We start from the raw sequence: 21233 nt of genomic DNA, 5'->3' as shown, positions 1-21233 counted from the left end.
GAGGCAATACCCTAACATTCTGACAGGTAAAGTGAACAGAGATCATAAGAAATACATAAAAATCACAACCAATACATACAAAACATGCCACAACATTACAAAGCGTCATACACTTTACAGTGGATGCCTGACTGTTACACTGTTATGAGCGCGGGGGTCTCCACCACATGAAATACTCAGAGACCATCACTACATTCCATACTCATAAGGTAGATACCATCATACTGACACATGATGCATCACACCCACACGGACAAAAGTAGCTACGATCATGCCCGACACATGTAACATCAAGACAGTGCTCTCACTATCAAGCCCAGTACACACAACACATACACTGCATCTGCACCATATGATGAAAGTGACATTATTCTCGACAGACACTGCAGCTACACACTTACACTGAAACTACTTCCGCACTTCTATCATAAGCTAGTGCCACACACTGGAGTCTAACATAAGAAAAAAATCCTATCCTCTCTATGGGAAATAAAGTGAAAGTGTACATGACTCGCTATTAATCCAGGAGGAGGAAGAGGGACTTTGGGTGAAATCAGATGGAATAGAGACAAGTGTCAATGATGAGTGAACCTAGTATTAAGTGAACATATATGAAACTAAGTACAAAATGATTTTGTTCACTCAAAATGATTGGAAGATGAGAATGATTAGTTTACTACAATTCTGTTTATAGTAGTTTAAAGTACAAAGTTCATCACTCGTTTTTTTCATTCAATTGTTAATTTCTTATGATATTCGGTGTATACTTTCCGAACCAAGCAGGTGGAACTCGAGTGAGTTCCGTTAAGATAAAAGACTGCAATGAGGATGACAATGACCCTGGATGTTGCTATGGGATCGTATGTTTACACATGTACTACTTGATGTATCTATTGTGTGGAACTGTCGGTGCACCTGCCACCGTGGCAAACAGCCTGCGAGACACACTAGTCGATACATCAAGTTGCATGGTATGTCGAGTGACGCAAACTTTTACTTAAGAAGTCATGAGGCTGCTCAGGGGCTCTGAAAATTTATGAGTGGTGGTGATGGCATGTGGTGGAGACAGTGTGGTGCGGGTGGTACTAACAGCTAGTTTTTTGCGTCTGTTCCTGTTCCTGCGACGGATGACGGGTGGTAGGGTGCTGTCAGGAGTGAGGGAGTCGTCGCTATAATCCCGTGACTTCTTGTGCCCTTCCTCCGCCCTAGAGGGCTCAGCACTGCCGGTTATACTCAGACCGGAGCCGTTATGGATCGTCAGCTTCGCCTTGAGGATGTCATCGTCATCTTCCACATCCTGTACCTTGCCGTCAGTGATGGAGAGGCGACTGCTGATGAAGGGCTGCCCATCGAAGGCGTTCTTCACGGGACAGAAGTGGTGGGAGGGCAGGTAGCCGCAGGTGGCAGATCGTTGCAGACCCATTGTGGGTTCCGGGTACTGGCCGCCGCCTCCGCCGCCCATCTTGCCGGCGGATAGCGACAAGAACCCGTGGATCACGGGGAAGGAACCCATCTCGCTCTCCACCCACGCGGTGTTCTTGAAGTTGTCGGCTGCGATGCTGTTACACTCGGTACAGTTACATGGGTACCACATCGTCCAAACACCTCAAGTGCCGACGGTTCCCTCTGTCTCTACCGCTGCTGCACACACACGTCTTACATTATCATTGGTCCCTGTTTATATCGACTTTACTAAAATAACTATCACTCGTCTACGAAAGTCTTGTCTTTATTCGTAAAGGTTCACCTTTCACTGAACCCTAGTGAAATAGATTTCATAAATATCTGACCCTGAAACGAACATCGAAAGTTTGAAAACACCATGACACCTGTAAACTTGGTAAGGCATATCTTCATGTCAAACAGGCCCATATATATATATATATATATATATATATATATATATATATATATATATATATATATATATATATATATATATATATATATATATAAAGTGTGTGTGTGTGTGATTATCATTTATGTGTTATGGGGAGAAATGTTTACACTCTTGTTACCCTATATTATATACATACATTACGTTTTTACGCCTGTGTGTAGACAGACACACATCCTAGGTTGAGGAGTGAGGTCATGAGAGACTGAGGAAGAGTTGTCGAGACCGACTGAGAAATACCCATCTAAAAAGCCTTAGGAGGACAGGTTAAGGAGGAAAGGGAATATGGATGAGTATTCTGGTGCTGACAGGATTAAGTGACATGTTAAGAGAAAGAAAGAATCAGTCAAACTAACGATAAGGAAAAATAAACAGCACTAATCAGAAGAGAAGACAAAGACTGAATGTGAAAGATCGAAGCAGACATAAAGATAATCACAAAAGAAGGAAGAGGAAAAACAAATAAAAGCTAATAATAAGACACAAAGGCAGTGTGGGGAAATACAATTGGTTGGCGTTACCAGGAGTTTAGAACTTGCTGATGCAGGCAGAGGGCAGAGGTTTTGTAAATACGAGGAATGTGTGGAGAAACAAAGAAGGAAGAGAATGAGAAGGAAACGTAAAAGAGAGTGTGAAGGAACAAAGAAACGTAAGAGGAGACTGGAGACGAAACAAAGGAAGTAAGGGAGAGCGAGAAGGAGCAGAGGAAGTATAGAGGACCGATTAGAAACAAAGAGCAAGGGAAGGAGTAGCAATACTCATGAAACAGGAGTTGTGGGAGTATGTGATAGAATGTAAGAAAGTAAATTCTCGATTAATATGGGTAAAATTGAAAGTTGATGGAGAGAGGTGGGTGATTATTGGTGCATATGCACCTGGGCATGAGAAGAAAGATCATGAGAGGCAAGTGTTTTGGGAGCAGCTAAATGAGTGTGTTAGCGGTTTTGATGCACGAGACCGGGTTATAGTGATGGGTGATTTGAATGCAAAGGTGAGTAATGTGGCAGTTGAGGGAATAATTGGTATGCATGGGGTGTTCAGTGTTGTAAATGGAAATGGTGAAGAGCTTGTAGATTTATGTGCTGAAAAAGGACTGATGATTGGGAATACCTGGTTTAAAAAGCGAGATATACATAAGTATACTTATGTAAGTAGGAGAGATGGCCAGAGAGCGTTATTGGATTACGTGTTAATTGACAGGCGTGCGAAAGAGAGACTTTTGGATGTTAATGTGCTGAGAGGTGCAACTGGAGGGATGTCTGATCATTATCTTGTGGAGGCTAAGGTGAAGATTAGTATGGGTTTTCAGAAAAGAGGAGTGAATGTTGGGGTGAAGAAGGTGGTGAGAGTAAGTGAGCTTGGGAAGGAGACCTGTGTGGGGAAGTACCAGGAGAGACTGTGTACAGAATGGAAAAAGGTGAGAACAATGGAAGTAAGGGGAGTGGGGGAGGAATGGGATGTATTTAGGGAATCAGTGATGGATTGCGCAAAAGATGCTTGTGGCATGAGAAGAGTGGGAGGTGGGCTGTTTAGAAAGGGTAGTGAGTGGTGGGATGAAGAAGTAAGAGTATTAGTGAAAGAGAAGAGAGAGGCATTTGGACGATTTTTGCAGGGAAAAAATGCAATTGAGTGGGAGAAGTATAAAAGAAAGAGACAGGAGGTCAAGAGAAAGGTGCAAGAGGTGAAAAAAAGGGCAAATGAGAGTTGGGGTGAGAGACTATCAGTAAATTTTAGGGAGAATAAAAAGATGTTCTGGAAGGAGGTAAATAGGGTGCGTAAGACAAGGGAGCAAATGGGAATTTCAGTGAAGGGCGTAAATGGGGAGGTGATAACAAGTAGCGGTGATGTGAGAAGGAGATGGAATGAGTATTTTGAAGGTTTGTTGAATGTGTCTGATGACAGAGTGGCAGATATAGGGTGTTTTGGTCGAGGTGGTGTGCAAAGTGAGAGGGTTAGGGAAAATGATTTGGTAAACAGAGAAGAGGTAGTAAAAGCTTTGCGGAAGATGAAAGCCGGCAAGGCAGCAGGTTTGGATGGCATTGCAGTGGAATTTATTAAGAAAGGGGGTGACTGTATTGTTGACTGGTTGGTAAGGTTATTTGATGTATGTATGACTCATGGTGAGGTGCCTGAGGATTGGCGGAATGCGTGCATAGTGCCATTGTACAAAGGCAAAGGGGATAAGAGTGAGTGCTCAAATTACAGAGGTATAAGTTTGTTGAGTATTCCTGGTAAATTATATGGGAGGGTATTGATTGAGAGGGTGAAGGCATGTACAGAGCATCAGATTGGGGAAGAGCAGTGCGGTTTCAGAAGTGGTAGAGGATGTGTGGATCAGGTGTTTGCTTTGAAGAATGTATGTGAGAAATACTTAGAAAAGCAAATGGATTTGTATGTAGCATTTATGGATCTGGAGAAGGCATATGATAGAGTTGATAGAGATGCTCTGTGGAAGGTATTAAGAATATATGGTGTGGGAGGCAAGTTGTTAGAAGCAGTGAAAAGTTTTTATCGAGGATGTAAGGCATGTGTACGTGTAGGAAGAGAGGAAAGTGATTGGTTCTCAGTGAATGTAGGTTTGCGGCAGGGGTGTGTGATGTCTCCATGGTTGTTTAATTTGTTTATGGATGGGGTTGTAAGGGAGGTAAATGCAAGAGTCCTGGAAAGAGGGGCAAGTATGAAGTCTGTTGGGGATGAGAGAGCTTGGGAAGTGAGTCAGTTGTTGTTCGCTGATGATACAGCGCTGGTGGCTGATTCATGTGAGAAACTGCAGAAGCTGGTGACTGAGTTTGGTAAAGTGTGTGGAAGAAGAAAGTTGAGAGTAAATGTGAATAAGAGCAAGGTTATTAGGTACAGTAGGGGTGAGGGTCAAGTCAATTGGGAGGTGAGTTTGAATGGAGAAAAACTGGAGGAAGTGAAGTGTTTTAGATATCTGGGAGTGGATCTGTCAGCGGATGGAACCATGGAAGCGGAAGTGGATCATAGGGTGGGGGAGGGGGCGAAAATTTTGGGAGCCTTGAAAAATGTGTGGAAGTCGAGAACATTATCTCGGAAAGCAAAAATGGGTATGTTTGAGGGAATAGTGGTTCCAACAATGTTGTATGGTTGCGAGGCGTGGGCTATGGATAGAGATGTGCGCAGGAGGATGGATGTGCTGGAAATGAGATGTTTGAGGACAATGTGTGGTGTGAGGTGGTTTGATCGAGTAAGTAACGTAAGGGTAAGAGAGAGGTGTGGAAATAAAAAGAGCGTGGTTGAGAGAGCAGAAGAGGGTGTTTTGAAATGGTTTGGGCACATGGAGAGAATGAGTGAGGAGAGATTGACCAAGAGGATATATGTGTCGGAGGTGGAGGGAACGAGGAGAAGAGGGAGACCAAATTGGAGGTGGAAAGATGGAGTGAAAAAGATTTTGTGTGATCGGGGCCTGAACATGCAGGAGGGTGAAAGGAGGGCAAGAAATAGAGTGAATTGGAGTCATGTGGTATACAGGGGTTGACGTGCTGTCAGTGGATTGAAGCAAGGCATGTGAAGCGTCTGGGGTAAACCATGGAAAGCTGTGTAGGTATGTATATTTGCGTGTGTGGACGTGTGTATGTACATGTGTATGGGGGGGGGGGTTGGGCCATTTCTTTCGTCTGTTTCCTTGCGCTACCTCGCAAACGCGGGAGACAGCGACAAAGTATAAAAAAAAAAAAAAAAAAAAAAAAAAAAAGGAATGAGGAAGAAGTGAAGGAGAGGGGAGAGTAGAGGAAGTAAAGAATAGTAAGGAGTAATAGGAGAGGCAGATGAAAGTAAAGAGTACTAGAAAAATGAAAAGAACGTGAGGAATAAAGTATAAAGGTAGGAAAGACAATAACAAGAATCAGAGAATATAAATAACAAAAAATGTGAAGGACGAAAGTAAATGAGGTGTGAAGGGTAACAGGGGCAGTGGGAGTGAAGACTAACAAGATAAAGAAAAGGAGGAAGAGGAAGTGAGAGAGGATGATATTAATAAGACGGAAGGGTAAGAAGGGAACGGGAAGTGGGGTGGATTATATTATCGACATGGCGATGTAGGTGTTTATGCGACGGGTGACATCGACAACACACAACAGTGACAGTATTAGATAAACAGAGGAGTCAGGATTTACGCACCGGTAGAAGGTATCAATGATGGGATTTATGCAACAGAAGACGGTGTACAATCAACAGAAAATGGAAGTAACTGCGCAAATAACAGTAGGGCGACAGTGAAGTTGATGGGGAACCACTGGGAGAGGCATGCATATATTACTGACTCTACATGACAGTACTGGAAAATGTTGGTACCCTGCCAATATCAGGCATGAGACCAAGATGAAAGCCATGAGCCCTGCACTGCGTTAGAGCTCACTGAAATAAAGATACGTAACGTACACATGACGGATAATCGAGACTAGCCCCATGAGACGAACGGACACCAGACAAAGGTGCTAAATTAATTAGTGCGGATGGTGAAACTCACCAAGTACATGATACATGTACATCCAAGTACATGTACAAAGAGTACCAAGCTCACGATGTAGATGGTGAGGCTCATTAGATATTAGTACAGCTGAGCACATGGTGGCTGGCCCGGATATGTTGGGCTAAATCTGCCAGCGGGCCAAGTGTCCTGGCCAAAACACGAGCCTTAACATAAACTCGCCCACAATGCACCTTTCTTGATCTCCCATGCCTCATGCCGGGGAATCCCGGCTCCTCTATATCCCTTCCTTATCTGTACCTTGATCCTGTTTATCTTGATCAGAGAAGCATAAACTCTATGCTGTATGCCAGACCTCAAAGAAGTTAGAATGAGAGTCTGTCATGGGACATGTTCCAAATCAAGCAAGCTGGCTGCAGACTTTAATACTACGATATAAAAGCAACACAAAAAGCAGAATGTTGGTGCTGGCAAGTGCATGTTTACGTTACTCTTGTGTCTGCTGAGGCCTGGCCACCAGCGGCAGCAGCAGAGAAACTCACACACACACACACACACACACACACACACACACACTCCCATCTCGGTAACTGGATACGTCGGATGCTGAGGCCAAGATGAGGCGACCTTGATGTATTCCCAACCCCAAGGCGTGTGAGGCAGTGCGCAAGATGCTGTGTACCATATGTTAATGACCAGGGTATAGGTACTGCAGGATTATCCCCCTTCCTCCTCCCCCCGTCAAGGTCACAGCCATAGTGAAGGTAAATATGGATGTACTTCTGGCAGCGTGGGAGCATGACCTTTTATTACCGTCCACAGGAGTAGAAGTTGTAGGTTGTGCCAAGATTTGGCCTGACTGGTGTTATCATTGTTGCACCCAACAGGTGTTATATGGTTTTTGTTTGTTTGTGTGTGTGTGTGTGTGTGTGTGTGTGTGTGTGTGGATCAGCATCCATGCATCAGACGCTCTTTACAAGCTAGGCCGCTAGGGAGGTCGTAGGCGCCCGCACTGACGGTCTTGACGTCTTGGGCTGACGATCGTTAACAGTTAGGGGCTAGGAGTTGAAGTGAAATTTGAGGTCAGGGGTCAGGGGATGGTCGGGGGTCAGGACCCAAGTGACGGTTGAGGGTCGAGGCCTAGGTGACACTTGAGGTCGAGGATCAGGTGATAGTCGAGGACAAGGGTCAACACCGAGGTGAGAGTTGGGGTCGAGGGTCAGGACTAAGATGAGAGTCGAAGGTCAGATTTTAATTAACGGTCGAGGTCAAGGGTCAGGACCCAGGAGACGGTCTGAAGTTGATGGTCAGGATTCAGGTGACGGTCAAGGTAGAGGGCCAAGACCCAAGTGAGGGATGAGGTCAAGGGTCAGGACCCAGGTGACAGACAAGGGTCATGTGACGGCCGAAGATCACGATCCAGGTTATGGTCGAAGGTCAGAATCCAGGTAATGGTCATGGTCGATGTCGAGAGTCAGAGCCCAGATGAAGGTCGAGTGTCAGCAGGGCCCAGGTGACGGTCTGGCGTCAAGGCCTAGATGAAGGTCGAGTGTCAGCAGGGCCCAGGTGACGGTCTGGCGTCAAGGCTTAGATGAAGGTCGAGGGTCAGGACACAAGTGACAGTCCAGAGTCACGGCGCAGGTGAAGGTCGGGTGGTCAGAACCCAGCTGATGGTCGAAGTTGAGGCTCAGGACCCAAGTGACGGTCGAGGATCAGGATCCAGGTGGGCAGTCTAGGGTCAAGACCCAGGTGACGGTCAAAGGTCAGTAGGACCCAGGTGGCAGCCTGGGATCAGAACCCACGTGACGGTCGAGGGTTAAAGGTCCAAGCGACCGTAGTGGGTCGAGACGCACGAGACGTTCAAGGTCGAAGTCAAATGCCAAGAACCAGGTGATAGTCGAGGTCTGCAGCCGCACTTCGAAGCACCACCCTCCTCGGTGCAGGGCTCGACACCTGGCCCATCCTCCTGTCTAATATTAGATGATTTACACCTGTTTGGCGTGTCATTCTACCAACAGATGGTCGGCCGCCACGGTGTGTGAGTCAGGCACGGCGGCGACTTGGCCTACCCCTCTCCCTGACACGTTCGTTTTCGTCTCCGGGTTGAAAATATAAACGTCTGGCGTTCAAGACAAGGCTGGAAGCCTGCCCAGTGGTTCAGTGTAGTTCATCACAACTACTTCTGGGCGACGAGTTACGCCGGTTACTGTTGATTTATGGCTTCCTGAAACTCTTGAACGTGTCTTCACAATCCTGAAGCGCGACGTTACGACCTCTGGGTACGATGGAGAGATACCTGACCTGACCGTTATGGGTCAGGACTGAGGCCAGACCATTACGCTTAGATGTCGTGCAGTCGTCCTCATGAGAATAAATATCACTACAAAGAGCGAGGGTAAACCGCTGGCAGACACAGTTACGATGAATTTCAGTCACAGAAACAAGAATAAAACATCTTTAAATTCATACGCTACATTCCGAATAATCTTATGATTCTGATTATTATGAACAGTTTTCAAAGCTCGAGTGGGAACGGAAGAAGATCCAGTAATGTGGCGGAGTCAGGAAGAGATATTGACTGTGTGAAAGGAGCCGGTGGTGATGGAGGTACTAGTGTCTGGCAGGTATTACATCTGTACACTATATATATCTTCCATTTTTCAAGTGTAACGTGCCATGTCCAACCCCCTTCCTCTTCCCCTCCGAACCGACCAACAAAAAGGTGGGGAAGGTACTGATGGTGTGGGGTTACTGGTGGTGTGGGGTACTGGTAGTGTGGGAAGTACTGGTGGTGTGGGAGGTACTACTGGTGCAGGAGTTACTGTTGGTGGGAGGTGCTCGTGGTGTGGAGTGGAAGGTACTGGTAGTGTGGGAAACACAGGCGGTGTGGGAGGTACCACCAAAGGCAACAGGTATGTGTCAGAAGCAGCCATGGTACTCTCCACTTCCGCCTCACAGTCACCTGCACACGGATTAGTAAAACGTGGACACAGTGTGAGGGATGGGACAACGAGAAGTAAAAGACGATCTCGTGCTAGGCCATTCTTAGTACTGTCTATGCCCTTTGGTTCTTGGCAACGAGTCGTGATTTACCATTAACCACCTCAATAAAGAACACGGAACACTTAAGTTAATCCTTCTGGAGTCTTGCATCTTAAGACAAACACGATAAACCCATCCTAAGGGTAATAATCAAAAATCACATATACGTTAGTTTCCAATTTATCTAATATTTTCTGGCCATTTTCTTTCTTTCATTTTGCTTAAGTTCTTGCTTTATGCAGTTTCACTTGATACGTGAATCACATGGTCGGTACAACACTTGAGACGCTACGCATGTTCCACCACAAAACAAGGAGTAATCAATCGTTGAGGTGTAGAATCCAGCAGCGCACCCAGTCAATGGCGACCGTGGTGATCCTTCATCCTGGGTAGTTGTACGTGGCAGGATGCGAGGGTCGGCGGTGTTACCGTTATCTTGTGGTCAGATGAGGCTTCCGTCTACGTCGATCAAGCCTGGCCGGCGGTGATGGCGGCCTTTCCTGCCTCGGCCGGCACCAAGACAGCAATAATCTGGCCTCGTCGCCGCTACCCCCGCCTCTGCCATGGCTCTCGCAGGCGCCAGTGTCACATCAGCACGTATTTTGGCTCAGTACTGGCACGGCGGGATATATGTGCCACGACAGGGCTTCTCGACTAAAAATGTTCATATTTGCTAGGTTCTCAAGAGACAAACAGGTTGCAAAAAAAAAAAAAAAAAAAAATCACGGTAAATCTCGAATATGTGGCATATGAAGTAGTTGTGCAAGGGGCATCAAACCAAGAGACTTGGCAACTCTTTACCGGGTTGGCAGCCGAAGAGGGGGAACGGAGACCCCGGGGCCGGCCAGAGCGGGGAGGCTACCAAGAGCCTGCCAGCGGTCCTCACCCTGCACACTTTACTCTCTTGTTCCGACCATACGACACCGCAGCTGCTGACACGTTATCTCAGTGTTTTGGTCACTTGTCATCAGCCAGCTGACACTTGGATGTGAATGAACGGCCAGAGTTAAAATACGATTTCGCGCTCTTCACCGACATCGGAAGCAATTTGTGGGTACTTGGGGAAACGCGTGGGAAGTACGATCAAAAAGAACCTGACGGTGACTAAAGGTGACTAAATAATGAAAGCTGTCATAGAGGGTAACCGACGGGAGGTTCTCGACAGTTTAGATTGCTAAATGATATATAAGGTTCGCTGACTGAGGGAATTATACAAGACTCTAAGGTTAAAAATCACCTCCATTAGATGATGGGAATCCTATATATATATATATATATATATATATATATATATATATATATATATATATATATATATATATAAATATATATATATATATATATATATATATATATATATATATATATATATATATATATATATATACCGCTCCTGCTCATGTGCTTGAGTGAAAAAGCCAGATAACAGAATACATATTGGTATATGGCAATTATCTGCTGAAGGAGAGTAACAGTACCCTAAGTTCTTAATCTTAAATGATGGAGACAGAATAGTGAAACAGATGGCTCCTCCCCACCCCACCACTCCTTTAAACTTGCTGTATGATCCACCTGTAAGATTACCACAGGTGGCTGGGGATGAATCTTAACCTGCCAACTCTGCCCCCTCGTGAGCATCGGCCGCGACATGCTCGTCTGGGTACCCAACGCTCCCAGCCTTTTTTTTTCTCCCGATCCTGCCCGATTCGTTGTATGCCTATGACGTCACCGACTGGTCATGCCCTGATTGGCTGACACAGTCTGGGGGTGGAGGGTACCATTTTCTTGTTCTATTCATCTGATTATTTTCAAGGATTTGCCATGTCTGTGCCTGGCACGGGTCCTTGTCTTCGCGACAGCCCACCTTCAGTTAATGAACCAGTGGGAATTTGTTTTGACGGCTTGCGTGGTATCACACATTATTTCTGTTACCTACTAATCTTAAATCTATAACCTGATTCGTCATCAAATGCTCTTCCATACCACTTTACGATCAAACTCTTGATGTCACTGGGCTAAAAACCACAGCAGTCCTGTATCTCTACACATGTATTCCATCATGGCGTGGCAACAGGAGTTCAGAACGGCATTAAAAAAAAAACACGCTAATCCCCTGTGACTACAGATACAGGAACCAAATTCTGTCATTGTCAAATATGGAGTTAGCAATCGCATGAAAATGGGAAACAGTTTTAAGAAGTTATCTAAATCTTATGTAACAGTTTTGTATAATATGAGAATACATAACATTGAGATTTTTCGCATGCAATATATTTTGACCCTTGTTCTTCCGCCTTCTATTCGAGTGTGAAGGGGGCAGGAATTTCAGATCATCTGATGATTCGCCCCCCCCCCCCTCAACGCTTTTCATAATTAGGTTAGGTTAGATTAGATTGGGCTTGTGCTCTAACCTAACCTAAGCCTAACCCAAGCTAACCTAACCAAGCCTAGCTTAGAGAGAAAAAAAAGTTGGGAGGTGGGGGTTCTTCCTGATTGACTCACAAACATATATACATATATACATATATATATAAGGCACTACGATCAACGGACAGTATAAAATATTCCACCTGTGGTGATTTTCGTCTCGAGGTAGCAGCTTGATAACACGCCATCTAGACAAACTATATGTGACGATGAAGCGTTACAAGACAAGGGGCAAAATATCAGCGAAGTGGCCACAAGTAACGATATACCGATGGAAAGGAAAGGCTGCAGATGATGACCAGAAGGTAGATGACATCAAGGGAAAGGTACCGGTAGCGAGTTAACTTTAGATAGTGATGGAGAGCCACAAGTGAGGAAGCAGACGTCACACGAAACAAGTGGCAGACTCTGAGCGCCGACGATGGGTGGTTACGTGTTCGATAGCGGGAACAAACAAGAGATAGAGGCAGCCCTTGGATATGTTATCTGAAAGGGACTTGTTTTCCCAGAAAACGTATACTTCCCTATAGCCAGAGAGCTTTCGCTTTCACCCAAACATACCATAAAGCTTGGGTAAAATGAGCCTGATACATTTTATCCCGCTCTATCTCGGACCACAACACATCAGCTGCGTCTGTAGTTTCCCATGGCAGGAACGCATAAATGATTATATACTTTCCCAGCGAGCAGATGTGTACTATTACACCATGCCAGAAAAATGCACCTGTCACAGCTCTGCGAATAAACATGAGTGACGAAGGGGAGACACGGTGAGCTGAATTAATCTGTTGTGATCATTAATCAAGAAGTTCCTCCGTGCGATTACTCACAAGCCCTGGCACTAAACTTACACACCAAAATAATCGTACGCTGTAACTACAGGAAAAATTGGCGTAAATGTACGTCAAACGTTATCCTAAAGTTCAATGTGAGGATTAAATACCACACAAACCCAAAATTTACGAGATCCTCAGGTACAAAGAACAACCTGGAGCGAGATGGTGAACTGTAGCCAACAGAAAAGAAAAAGTTTTTCTCTCACCCTGACATACAGAGGTTAGTTAGATACGATGTTGTTACAGGTAATCGCTGGTGTCACTGTGTGCATAATGTTCTTAAAAGTCTTATCTATCACTTTCAAAGTCTATCGGTAAATATAATGAACTATTTTATAAGCACCTCCGTCTTGTTATAGATTGGTGTCTTATGGCTAGTTCCTTGCTAGTGTAACTATACTTCATTACTTAAATTTGCTCTTTGTCAGAGGCAAGTACTTTATTTTCTTAAGTACCTATCTCTTCTTGCTCGGAGCCCCGTACAATTATAAGTAACAACCAGTTTTAGGCAGCTATGTCTACTACAATAGCCTTGAGCTGCTGCTTCAGACAAAGCAAACTGGAATCCGTTGACTGCTGAGCGCATGGCCATAAAATGCAAAGAGAAGAAAACCAAAGGATGTTTGAGTACGACGACGTCTAACCTAACTCGGGGGGGGCTTTCTCAAGATTTCGAACGAGATGTTTTCGCAATCATCAGTTCTCTTGCCATTAATCGAATGTGTAACATATTGTCTTTCACCTTCACATATAATCATTTAGCTACTGATTAATGAGAAAAATCTTTTTCGAAGTAACACGTATGGTTCAAGAAGCAATCGGTAGCATGTAAAGGATCATCGATAATAAAAGCGCGGGAACCGCTAACAGAATAAGCCATTCTGCGGATAATGGAACAAACGTAAACAAAATACAACAATAAAATCTCCCTAAACCGTCTGGCAGATGTAAGAAGCCTAGTCGAAGTGGTCATATAACCCTCCACAGTCAGAACTCGTCTCCACTTGCCACGCTCACATCCGACGAGTAAAATCACCTTGTATTACAGTCCAAACTAGGCTTGGAGTCACAGATTCCTCAACACTCCAAATCAACTACGGCCTGTAATTAGCACGGGACGATCAACTGGCATGAATTATTCAGGCCTAGAACCACAGATTATTCAATGAACCATTCAAATATGGCCAACAAATTACCCAGGGACACTCATCAGCTATGAATGAATCAGGTTCGGAGCCAACGATCTCTCAACGAACAAATCAATCAATATGACTGGGAATTAGCATGATCATTCATCCGGCATGCCTTACGTACGCCCTCGGAATCTCAACACGCAGGTGGCTTGACAAGGGACGGCGGCGGTGGGTGCTCAAGACAATGCCTTTCTTGCCCGGTGACAGTGGATGGCGGTTGGTGGAGCGAATGTCTTGCTATTTTGGGACAAGGTCGTGAGACTACAGTAAATGTCTGATGCTGTGCCGTTGGATAACATTGAAAACTTCACAGTGTAATGGTGTATTCACGATGACGCTGTGAGGTGATACATGATGTGCAAAGAAATCTCATCCGGAAGATAGAAATCCTCGCCTAAGAACCATCGCGACTGTTTGTGCCGTTCCTGTGTACACACAGTAAAAAAAAAAATTCTTCCCACATGGGTTCGATGAATTTCGAAATGATCGATATGAATCGTGTCGTCTCAGTAGGACTGGTGAGCATGGACGCGAGACAAATTTCCTTCAAGTTATGGTGGCTAGATTTAGACTTATTTCCATCAAAATAAGAAATCAGTGTAACACTTCTTGTGTTCAATAAAAGGAAGTGTCACTGGTAGCGATATATTGCAATACCATAAAAGCGGGAGAGCCAATGTAAAAGCTAAACCAATGGGCTTTTCTCAAAATGCTTCGTCTGTAATGCCATACTGTTTCACACAAAAAGTGAGGTAGCAGGGACTCCCAAATATTTCCTTGATATAAACTTATTCTGTGATAATAAGCGACCATGGGTCGCTCTATCTAATTTCAAAGCAGAGGCTAACGGAGCAAAGCAAAAATAACAGATATTAAATAATGACTAAATAAGGAACGTCGAAAATGTATTACACATTAACGGCGGTGAAAATTTTATGGTACTTCAAACCGGATGCAAAACCATCATGTACTTTTATGCAGACCTTTTCAAATCACCTGAAGATGATACTCTATCAAGATGATGAGTAACCTTGAAATAATCCTCAGTCTTCCATGGAAAGACTCTGTATAACGGACACTCCTTTGTTTTCCCTCGACATTAAATGATACTGAGACATTGCACCAGTCAGTGTGTATGACTTCTTCGTGCTGTTTTCCTAATGACACTGTCAAAAAATAATGAAAAAGACATGACATATAAGGATGATAAAAATACGACCCAACATTGAGCATTAAGGTGACCACCAGCCATCTGTACGGGTGAAGAGCAGCCACTTAGGCCAGACGACTCCCTCGGTTTTACACTGTGAATTGGGAAACCGGAAATGCTGGGTGGGAGAAAGGAGAGGGACGAAAAAAGGTAGGGTGGCCCGCGAAGAGGGAGGAGGGGAAACAAAGGGATAGGGAGAAGGGGAAAGAAGGGAATGTGTCCGAGGAGAGAGAGAGAGAGAGAGAGAGAGAGAGAGAGAGAGAGAGAGAGAGAGAGAGAGAGAGAGAGAGAGAGAGAGGTGAGGAGGGGGATGGATGGGAGGAGCTCTCCGTTCGAGCACTGAGTGGAAGACACATTGCTGGTGCTTCACACGGGTGACGTCAACGGGTACCGTACTAAGAAAAGCTACCCACAGGTAAGTCTGACCTCATAGCTTTGAATGGTAAGTCTCGGAGACCGTCCAGGGAACACTCAGTTTAACTAAGTCAGGTTACGGTAGCTTACAAGTTAGCAGTCAAAGTAACTGGTTCCAAAACCCCAAGTTAGTTCACAGCTGAGCGAAATGCTATATTTGGTAAGATGATAGCAACTAAAATGCTTACAGGAGATTGCGATAATTAGAACTGAAATATCGACATCATTTTGTGGCACAGCCTTTCCAGTGAAAGACGGGAGGAGGAGGAGGAGGAGGAGGAGCCGGCTGACGGCAGCTGAGGAACTAACACATAAGCGAAGTTTCGTGTTGAAGGAAGGGAGGAAGAAGGGGAGAGGGTGGTGACAAAGTCGGGGAGAAAGCATGGGCACAAGGGATGACGTCTTAAGGTATATACAGACCTCGTAATGCAATCATGACATAACACATCACGACTGTCTCAGACAAGGATGCATGTGTGTGTGTGTGTGTGTGTGTGTGTGTGTGTGTGTGTGTGTGTGTGTGTCTGTGTCACTGACAGTCTAAATGACATGGCAAATATGAGAATGAACTTTTGATTACATGGCGATCATTTGATAGCTTCAGGATGCGGCGCTTATCGCTAAAACTTTTCTGCCAAAGTTCTCAAAGTTCTTGAAGTGAAGGAACACGTGACATCTGTGGTGATACAACACAGAAAACGTCACATAACTGTTGATATTAAACGAAGCATCAAGATAAAGTACCTCGATCCTGACTCCGGAAGCTCGATGGGGGCAGTCAAGAAAAAAGAGAGACATTGCCATGTAAAGTTAGATGACTTCCTTTCTCAAGACTTAAAATGAACTGCTGTGGCTACAAAATGTGAGCAGAGAATAAAACTAGTCAGCGAGGCAGTGACCATGTGGTTAAAGCTAAAGAACGCGGTTTATAGCTCGATCAGCGACATAGCACTCCCGCAGCAACAGCCTGGCAAGAGAATAAGGACGACAATCACACCTGCATCTTTCCTAGTCCATCTGACGGACCCATACCTCAAATAAGAACAGATATAATGTAGAGTGGAAGTAATGAACAAGCTGCAGAATATGTTAATGGGCATTGCCCGCATTCTATGGCTTCTTCAATTGCGTTTAAGAGAAACAGATTCACTCTCAAAAGTATACCACAGGTAAAATAACCATGAAGTGTATACTTTTGGCAATTTGTTGGCTAGGCAGATCAACTGTCACTTCCATCCTCGTTAACTGCCTTCTCGGTGAATCATATCAACATACGGCATAGTTTGGTCTAAGGTACGAAGCCACCTTGCAGAAAAAAAAAGCTGTTGATAATCTAGATGCGTATGAATACGAAACTGTGCGGTGAAAATGGAAAAAACGAGATACCAATATTGAAATAAAATATTTTGACTGCACCATATTGTTCCATTTAGTCTTCTAGTATTTGTTTGAGATGTGAACCACGAGAAACACTAAAATGCCAAGAAATAGCTCATGATATATATATATATATATATATATATATATATATATATATATATATATATATATATATATATATATATATATCAAGCTAGGGGCGATGCTGGACTCCAACGGGGGCTCTGTGTGTGTTAAGTCACCTTCTGCGAGGCTGTCATCGCCAGTAGGCGAAAAAGGACTAAAGTCTCGTCAAAGAACTTCTTATCCTAAAAGTGTCCACCATTTTCCTGTTCCCAGTTGGTAAACAGCATCAAAGCTGCAGGAGCGCCAATAAAGCAGTCTTAGGGTTGCATGATTGAGCAAATTTTATAAGAAGAATTAATCACTTAACGGCAAGTTGTCCAAGAGAGAAAAATTAAGTATACTTTCAGGAAATGAGCCTTTGACTATTCTAAAGCAAAAAGATATACATTAACTGGATGAAATATAAAATTCTATATAGTTAAGCGTGAGCTGCATCATTAACGAAAAAGATTAAATGATAATGATCATAATGAAAATTGATGGCTAAAATTACTTTAATGAATACAAATTTCCAATTTATTTCTAATTCACGATCTCTGTGAAATGTTTACAGGATGAAGATCACATCTTGTTCCTCAATACGAGAGTCAAAACGTCATTTGTCTTCAACTCCGCCTACATGAACATTAAAACGTTAGACCTGAAATTAGGTTTTTCGTCTAGGCACAACTGGACTTAACTGTTGTACATCCTAATGCCATGTTGTTATCTGGTTATGACAGACTTGCTTTTGTTAAGTCATTGCTATAAATCATCTATAGTGCAGAACCCTAACACCAACGCTTGAGTAAACTAAACATTCCTATTTTCGTCTCGCTTACAAAAGCGCTCAAGATTATTTTTTCCTTTTTAGTTAGGTAACTTTTAATCTATTCAAAAGACCTCCCCTGAAACTAACCTGGAATGCCAACCACTTCATGTATCTTGCAAGCGACAGCATCAAAGTCATTCTGACAGTCCGGGAATGCACAATCCATCTTTCTTTTTGTAAGAACTTGTTTACTCTCTAGTAAAGACTCTAAAAGATAAACATGATGTGCATGATCTTATCCCTCTGATTTCATATCTTCATTATCTATGTCTAAAACTTCACCCTATTTTCTCTTTTTTTACTTCCATCTCCTCTTTCTTGGAGAGGAGCCTTACATATGACCATCGCCACCTTGGCGCAAAACCATCTTCGAGCGTGAGCCTCAGTAGCATTCCTACCGGCTTTCTCAAGCTCCTATAAATTCAAGCACGTATGAGAATATACCATCCAATCTCTGAACCGCTAAACAGGTTAAGCTTAGAAAGCGAAGAGATACAATGTAGCAAAGACATTAACAGAGTTCTTATAGGTCTTGACCCATAACAAGTCTTATCGTCCTGATGAAATTCCACTGTATGAGCTGAAGATGTGTGTGGATACGCTTGACTAACCTTTTGACATACTGTTCAGGATGTCCCTCGAGAGAGGCAGGGTGCCAAGGGAATGGAAAAAGGCAAACGTCATACATGTCTACAAGAAAGGAGACGGGGAACTATAGACCTGTCTCACTGAGGATGGTGGTCTGTAAGGTTCTGGGAGAGATAATTGGAGAGAAAACACATGACTTTCTACAGACGAGATATAACCTAAGAGAGAAACAACATGGTTTCTAGAAAATGAGGTCTGTTTAACAAACCTCTTTGTGTGTGTGTGTGTGTGTGTGTGTGTGTGTGTGTGTGTGTGTGTGTTTGTCTGTCTGTCTGTCAACCCAAGTATAAAACTCTCCCCGCAATAGAAAAAAAAATACGATTGGTAATCACACGCAATTGTCTAACTAGGCTACTTACCTTCTCGCGACTTGCGAATGCAGGAGCTTTTAACACCATGCTACGTTCCTGTAACTTCAGGAGCTTCTAATACTAATCTACCTCCTTGTAACTGTTAATGCTACGGTTCCACTGATCTACTGATACTATCACACTGTTTTGAATGTATATATACATCCCTATCAACTGTTCTTTAATATCATGGATTAAGGTCAATCGTCAGTCTCTTCGAACTGAATTGAAGCATTTCTTTTTTTTCGTAGAGCAAAGATTGAAAACATATATCTAGAGTAATCCATACAAGTGGGCAGGGAGGCGGAAGCAGATGAAGGCAAGTGATCCCTGAGGAAGATGTCCACCTCAGAGGTTGTAAACAAACAAACGCAAAGGTCGTAGGGTCCGTCCGTACCAAACGGTGCCAACTGAATCCCGCCACACGTGTCTAGTGGGATGTAAGGGAAGGGTCCTAGCACCAGAGAGAGAGAGAGAGAGAGAGAGAGAGAGAGAGAGAGAGAGAGAGAGAGAGAGAGAGAGACCTACAAGAACTTTCGACAACATTACAGCACAAGCGGGATGAGTACCAGCAATACATGTGTAGGTGAGTCAGAAAAAAAAAAGTGAGTCGAGATGGGAACTTGACAGACACCGTAGTGCTGGCTCACTGCTCCCTATACCCACGCGGTATTACCTACTTAGTCGGTGGTTGCCTGCCACCTGAGAGAGAGAGAGAGAGAGAGAGAGAGAGAGAGAGAGAGAGAGAGAGAGAGAGAGAGAGAGAGAGAGAGAGAGAGAGAGAGAGAGAGAGAGAGAGAGAGAGAGAGAGAGAGGGGCATACTTATCGGGCCTTTTGCTTATAAACTCTTGTAGAATAATAATGCTATTCATATACAGAAAAATATTTTCCTTACAATAACCACTTTGGACACGAATAGCTGAAAAAAAAGGACCAAAATATTTACCATTCGACCAAGCTTGTGTATCTGAAAAAATAATAGATACGGCTGTAACTTTGAGAGATGTGATCACGTCTTACTTAACATTTTGAATGATAACTTATGTTCAAGAAGTCAGTCTTCTTTCCCTCCGTACAAGAATATGAACTGATCACTGCTTGACATTCTTAAATAATCAGTTAGGGTCGAGAAATCAGCACTCTCTCCCTCCGCACCAGCATTTGAAGTGTCATCATCTACCCCGCGAAGCCTTCCTTGCTCTTCACCGATAGGCTTGCTTTCGCAAAATGTACAAAGTAATTTGGATCTGAATGTTCTAAACTACACTGAATGTAGCCAAAAAAATAGATTAGAAAAAATAACTACTATAACAATGCAATGTAAGATACAATAGTAGTAAGATACAAAGTAAACCAAGAATGTACACAAAGGCAAGAGTGTATAACACTGCATCGTGGCGCTGTAGATCGAGTAAAATCGGATGGTTCTCTCAAATATCTACTACAACCCGTGATAATCTACAGCCTGATCTTAGCCACATGCTATGGTAGAGCATTATCTTCTACATCTCGAGAAAGTGATAGATTATTCAGTTGTTGGATGTTGAGGGCCTTACAGACTATGGCAGCTGACAGACCTTAAGCTCACATCAAGAGACCAACTAACCTACTCTGTCCTATGCAGTTGTGACCACAATGACATCATACTACAAAAGTATCTCTTGAATTAATGGAAGTTACGCAAATATCCTTTTTTAAAATCACGAAAAATTAGAATGATTTTCAACACTTTTAACAAGACAATGCTGAATTCCTAATCGGTCACAAGTGTGTTTCGAAACATCGAAGCATCGTTATTCCGAGAAAAACAAACAATAAAGGGTACGAAGTACCGTAAAATCAGGGACACAATACAGTCCCATTTTAAGTTAGGATATGATGGTTACCGCAGCCCTACATCAACTTCTTCTCCAATATTATATTAGTTACACTAAAATGCTTTGGTCGCACACGACTTACATGTGCTGCAGTATTTTAGGAAATGTTATCAACGCAATGGCGCTCGACCCACCACTCCCTTCTACAACACTTTTATCCTCCGTAAACACACAAACATACACTAAGACACACAAATACACACAGAGCACGCTGGGAGGGTATGGGCCCATCATGTATAGCACATGGTATAGGCCATGTAAGCCCGTGTTCTGTGTCATTGACCGGGCAGCCGGCCAGATCACAGCAAAGTCAGCTCGTCGTCTTCCCTTCTGGTGGATAAATGGGTACCTGACGTAAGCTGGGAGAATATATTTACGAGCCTCCGTAGTGTAGTGGTCACCTTACCAACCTACGGATCATATGTGCCCGTGTTCAAATCCCAGACAGAGCTGCCGACTTCCGGATAATTTAACTGTTCTTCCTTCCTAGTCTAATTGGTTGATATATATGCTATGTGACGCTATCTGTTCTCCGCTTCCCGCGTTAACGAGGTAGCACCAGGAACAGACGAAG

The 21233-nt window shown here is 43.7% G+C and overlaps 1 protein-coding gene across 1 annotated transcript in view; it reads right to left on the bottom strand.

Moving 5' to 3' along the window:
- LOC139747352 (uncharacterized) overlaps nt 1–21233 on the bottom strand; it is a 127031-nt gene that overhangs the window by 41031 nt on the left and 64767 nt on the right.

This window comes from Panulirus ornatus, chromosome 68 (genome assembly GCF_036320965.1).
Source record: "Panulirus ornatus isolate Po-2019 chromosome 68, ASM3632096v1, whole genome shotgun sequence".
Lineage (NCBI taxonomy): Eukaryota > Metazoa > Arthropoda > Malacostraca > Decapoda > Palinuridae > Panulirus > Panulirus ornatus.
Note: the sequence above shows the minus strand (reverse complement) of the source record. Positions and strands in the feature narration are given on the sequence as shown.